We start from the raw sequence: 6,883 nt of genomic DNA on the forward strand, positions 1-6,883 counted from the left end.
GACACAGGGAGACAGAGAGACACAGGGAGACAGAGAGACACAGGGAGACAGAGAGAGACAGGGAGACAGAGAGACACAGGGAGACAGAGAGACACAGGGAGACAGAGAGACACAGGGAGACAGAGAGACACAGGGAGACAGAGAGAGACAGGGAGACAGAGAGACACAGGGAGACAGAGAGAGACAGAGAGACACAGGGAGACAGAGAGACACAGGGAGACAGGGAGACACAGGGAGATACAGGGAGACAGAGAGACACAGGGAGACAGAGAGACACAGGGAGACAGAGAGACACAGGGAGACAGAGAGACACAGGGAGACAGAGAGACACAGGGAGACAGAGAGACACAGGGAGACAGAGAGAGACAGGGAGACAGAGAGACACAGGGAGACAGAGACACAGGGAGACAGAGAGACACAGGGAGACAGAAAGACACAGGGAGACAGAGAGACACAGGGAGACAGAGACACAGGGAGACAGAGAGACACAGGGAGACAGAGAGACACAGGGAGACAGAGAGACACAGGGAGACAGAGACACAGGGAGACAGAGAGACACAGGGAGACAGAGACGCAGGGAGACAGAGAGACACAGGGAGACAGAGACACAGGGAGACAGAGAGACACAGGGAGACAGAGACGCAGGGAGACAGAGAGACACAGGGAGACAGAGACGCAGGGAGACAGAGAGACACAGGGAGACAGAGACACAGGGAGACAGAGAGACACAGGGAGACAGAGAGACACAGGGAGACAGAGAGACACAGGGAGACAGAGACGCAGGGAGACAGAGAGACACAGGGAGACAGAGACGCAGGGAGACAGAGAGACACAGGGAGACAGAGAGACACAGGGAGACAGAGAGACACAGGGAGACAGAGACACAGGGAGACAGAGAGACACAGGGAGACAGAGACACAGGGAGACAGAGAGACACAGGGAGACAGAGAGACACAGGGGGACAGAGAGAGACAGGGAGACAGAGAGACGCAGGGAGACAGAGAGACACAGGGAGACAGAGAGACACAGGGAGACAGAGAGACGCAGGGAGACAGAGAGACACAGGGAGACAGAGAGACACAGGGAGACAGAGAGACACAGGGAGACAGAGAGACACAGGGAGACAGAGAGACACAGGGAGACAGAGAGACACAGGGAGACAGGGAGACAGAGAGACACAGGGATACAGAGAGACGCAGGGATACAGAGAGACACAGGGAGACAGAGAGACACAGGGAGACAGAGAGAGACAGGGAGACAGAGAGACACAGGGAGACAGAGAGACACAGGGAGACAGAGAGACACAGGGAGACAGAGAGAGACAGGGAGACAGAGAGACACAGGGAGACAGAGAGACACAGGGAGACAGAGAGACACAGGGAGACAGGGAGACACAGGGAGACAGAGTGAGACAGGGAGACAGAGAGACACGGGGAGACAGAGACACAGGGAGACAGAGAGACACAGGGAGACAGAGAGACACAGGGAGACAGAGAGACACAGGGAGACAGAGAGAGACAGGGAGACAGAGAGACACAGGGAGACAGAGAGACACAGGGAGACAGAGAGACACAGGGAGACAGAGAGACACAGGGAGACAGAGAGAGACAGGGAGACAGAGAGACACAGGGAGACAGAGAGAGACAGAGAGACACAGGGAGACAGAGAGACACAGGGAGACAGGGAGACACAGGGAGATACAGGGAGACAGAGAGACACAGGGAGACAGAGAGACACAGGGAGACAGAGAGACACAGGGAGACAGAGAGACACAGGGAGACAGAGAGACACAGGGAGACAGAGAGACACAGGGAGACAGAGAGACACAGGGAGACAGAGAGAGACAGGGAGACAGAGAGACACAGGGAGACAGAGACACAGGGAGACAGAGAGACACAGGGAGACAGAAAGACACAGGGAGACAGAGAGACACAGGGAGACAGAGACACAGGGAGACAGAGAGACACAGGGAGACAGAGAGACACAGGGAGACAGAGAGACACAGGGAGACAGAGACACAGGGAGACAGAGAGACACAGGGAGACAGAGACGCAGGGAGACAGAGAGACACAGGGAGACAGAGACACAGGGAGACAGAGAGACACAGGGAGACAGAGACGCAGGGAGACAGAGAGACACAGGGAGACAGAGACACAGGGAGACAGAGAGACACAGGGAGACAGAGAGACACAGGGAGACAGAGAGACACAGGGAGACAGAGACGCAGGGAGACAGAGAGACACAGGGAGACAGAGACGCAGGGAGACAGAGAGACACAGGGAGACAGAGAGACACAGGGAGACAGAGAGACACAGGGAGACAGAGACACAGGGAGACAGAGAGACACAGGGAGACAGAGACACAGGGAGACAGAGAGACACAGGGAGACAGAGAGACACAGGGGGACAGAGAGAGACAGGGAGACAGAGAGACACAGGGAGACAGAGAGAGACAGGGAGACAGAGAGACAGAGAGAGACAGGGAGACAGAGAGACACAGGGAGACAGAGAGACACAGGGAGACAGAGAGACACAGGGAGACAGAGAGACACAGGGAGACAGAGAGAGACAGGGAGACAGAGAGACACAGGGAGACAGAGAGACACAGGGAGACAGAGAGACACAGGGAGACAGAGAGACACAGGGAGACAGAGACACAGGGAGACAGAGAGAGACAGGGAGACAGAGAGACACAGGGAGACAGAGAGACACAGGGAGACACAGGGAGATACAGGGAGACAGAGAGACACAGGGAGACAGAGAGACACAGGGAGACAGAGAGACACAGGGAGACAGAGAGACACAGGGAGACAGAGAGACACAGGGAGACAGAGAGACACAGGGAGACAGAGACACAGGGAGACAGAGAGACACAGGGAGACAGAGAGACACAGGGAGACAGAGAGACACAGAGAGACAGAGAGACACAGGGAGACAGAGAGACACAGGGAGACAGAGAGACACAGGGAGACAGAGAGACACAGGGAGACAGAGAGACACAGGGAGACAGAGAGACACAGGGAGACAGGGAGACACAGGGAGACAGAGAGACACAGGGAGACAGAGAGACACAGGGAGACAGAGAGACACAGGGAGACAGAGAGAGACAGGGAGACACAGGGAGATACAGGGAGACAGAGAGAGACAGGGAGACAGAGAGACACAGGGAGACAGGGAGACACAGGGAGATACGGGAAGACAGAGAGACACAGGGAGACAGAGAGACACACGGAGACAGAGAGACACAGGGAGACAGAGAGACACAGGGAGACAGAGAGACACAGGGAGACAGAGATAGACAGGGAGACAGAGAGACACAGGGAGACAGAGAGACACAGGGAGACAGAGAAACACAGGGAGACAGGGAGACAGAGAGACACAGGGAGACAGAGAGACACAGGGAGACAGAGAGAGACAGGGAGACAGAGAGACACAGGGAGACAGAGAGACACAGGGAGACAGAGAGACACAGGGAGACAGGGAGACACAGGGAGACAGAGTGAGACAGGGAGACAGAGAGACACGGGGAGACAGAGACACAGGGAGACAGAGAGACACAGGGAGACAGAGAGACACAGGGAGACAGAGAGACACAGGGAGACAGAGAGAGACAGGGAGACAGAGAGACACAGGGAGACAGAGAGACACAGGGAGACAGAGAGACACAGGGAGACAGAGAGACACAGGGAGACAGAGAGAGACAGGGAGACAGAGAGACACAGGGAGACAGAGAGAGACAGAGAGACACAGGGAGACAGAGAGACACAGGGAGACAGGGAGACACAGGGAGATACAGGGAGACAGAGAGACACAGGGAGACAGAGAGACACAGGGAGACAGAGAGACACAGGGAGACAGAGAGACACAGGGAGACAGAGAGACACAGGGAGACAGAGAGACACAGGGAGACAGAGAGACACAGGGAGACAGAGAGAGACAGGGAGACAGAGAGACACAGGGAGACAGAGACACAGGGAGACAGAGAGACACAGGGAGACAGAAAGACACAGGGAGACAGAGAGACACAGGGAGACAGAGACACAGGGAGACAGAGAGACACAGGGAGACAGAGAGACACAGGGAGACAGAGAGACACAGGGAGACAGAGACACAGGGAGACAGAGAGACACAGGGAGACAGAGACGCAGGGAGACAGAGAGACACAGGGAGACAGAGACACAGGGAGACAGAGAGACACAGGGAGACAGAGACGCAGGGAGACAGAGAGACACAGGGAGACAGAGACACAGGGAGACAGAGAGACACAGGGAGACAGAGAGACACAGGGAGACAGAGAGACACAGGGAGACAGAGACGCAGGGAGACAGAGAGACACAGGGAGACAGAGACGCAGGGAGACAGAGAGACACAGGGAGACAGAGAGACACAGGGAGACAGAGAGACACAGGGAGACAGAGACACAGGGAGACAGAGAGACACAGGGAGACAGAGACACAGGGAGACAGAGAGACACAGGGAGACAGAGAGACACAGGGGGACAGAGAGAGACAGGGAGACAGAGAGACACAGGGAGACAGAGAGAGACAGGGAGACAGAGAGACAGAGAGAGACAGGGAGACAGAGAGACACAGGGAGACAGAGAGACACAGGGAGACAGAGAGACACAGGGAGACAGAGAGACACAGGGAGACAGAGAGAGACAGGGAGACAGAGAGACACAGGGAGACAGAGAGACACAGGGAGACAGAGAGACACAGGGAGACAGAGAGACACAGGGAGACAGAGACACAGGGAGACAGAGAGAGACAGGGAGACAGAGAGACACAGGGAGACAGAGAGACACAGGGAGACACAGGGAGATACAGGGAGACAGAGAGACACAGGGAGACAGAGAGACACAGGGAGACAGAGAGACACAGGGAGACAGAGAGACACAGGGAGACAGAGAGACACAGGGAGACAGAGAGACACAGGGAGACAGAGACACAGGGAGACAGAGAGACACAGGGAGACAGAGAGACACAGGGAGACAGAGAGACACAGAGAGACAGAGAGACACAGGGAGACAGAGAGACACAGGGAGACAGAGAGACACAGGGAGACAGAGAGACACAGGGAGACAGAGAGACACAGGGAGACAGAGAGACACAGGGAGACAGGGAGACACAGGGAGACAGAGAGACACAGGGAGACAGAGAGACACAGGGAGACAGAGAGACACAGGGAGACAGAGAGAGACAGGGAGACACAGGGAGATACAGGGAGACAGAGAGAGACAGGGAGACAGAGAGACACAGGGAGACAGGGAGACACAGGGAGATACGGGAAGACAGAGAGACACAGGGAGACAGAGAGACACACGGAGACAGAGAGACACAGGGAGACAGAGAGACACAGGGAGACAGAGAGACACAGGGAGACAGAGATAGACAGGGAGACAGAGAGACACAGGGAGACAGAGAGACACAGGGAGACAGAGAAACACAGGGAGACAGGGAGACAGAGAGACACAGGGAGACAGAGAGACACAGGGAGACAGAGAGACACAGGGAGACAGAGGGACACAGGGAGACAGAGAGACACAGGGAGACAGAGAGAGACAGGGAGACAGAGAGACACAGGGAGACAGAGAGACGCAGGGAGACAGAGAGACACAGGGAGACAGAGAGACACAGGGAGACAGAGAGACACAGGGAGACAGAGAGACACAGGGAGACAGAGAGACACAGGGAGACAGAGAGAGACAGGGAGACAGAGAGACACAGGGAGACAGAGAGACGCAGGGAGACAGAGAGACACAGGGAGACAGAGAGACACAGGGAGACAGGGAGATACAGGGAGACAGAGAGACACAGGGAGACAGAGAGACACAGGGAGACAGAGAGACACAGGGAGACAGAGAGACACAGGGAGACAGAGAGACACAGGGATACAGAGAGACACAGGGAGACAGAGAGACACAGGGAGACAGAGAGACACAGGGAGACAGAGAGACACAGGGAGACAGAGAGACACAGGGAGACAGAGAGACACAGGGAGACAGAGAGACACAGGGAGACAGAGAGACACAGGGAGACAGAGAGACACAGGGAGACAGAGAGACACAGGGAGACAGAGAGACACAGGGAGACAGAGAGACACATGGATACAGAGAGACACAGGGATACAGAGAGACACAGGGAGACAGAGAGACACAGGGAGACAGAGAGAGACAGGGAGACAGAGAGACACAGGGAGACAGAGAGACACAGGGAGACAGAGAGACACAGGGAGACAGAGAGAGACAGGGAGACAGAGAGACACAGGGAGACAGAGAGACACAGGGAGACAGAGAGACACAGGGAGACAGAGAGACACAGGGAGACAGAGAGAGACAGGGAGACAGAGAGACACAGGGAGACAGAGACACAGGGAGACAGAGAGACACAGGGAGACAGAGAGACACAGGGAGACAGAGAGACACAGGGAGACAGAGAGACACAGGGAGACAGAGAGACACAGGGAGACAGAGAGACACAGGGAGACAGAGAGAGACAGGGAGACAGAGAGACACAGGGAGACAGAGAGACACAGGGAGACAGAGACACAGGGAGACAGAGAGACACAGGGAGACAGAGAGACACAGGGAGACAGAGAGACACAGGGAGACAGAGAGACACAGGGAGACAGAGAGACACAGGGAGACAGAGACACAGGGAGACAGAGAGAGACAGAGAGACACAGGGAGACAGAGAGACACAGGGAGACAGGGAGACACAGGGAGATACAGGGAGACAGAGAGACACAGGGAGACAGAGAGACACAGGGAGACAGAGAGACACAGGGAGACAGAGAGACACAGGGAGACAGAGAGACACAGGGAGACAGAGATACACAGGGAGACAGAGAGACACAGGGAGACAGAGAGAGACAGGGAGACAGAG

This window comes from Lampetra fluviatilis, chromosome 33, assembly GCF_964198595.1.
Source record: "Lampetra fluviatilis chromosome 33, kcLamFluv1.1, whole genome shotgun sequence".
Classification (NCBI taxonomy): domain Eukaryota; kingdom Metazoa; phylum Chordata; class Hyperoartia; order Petromyzontiformes; family Petromyzontidae; genus Lampetra; species Lampetra fluviatilis.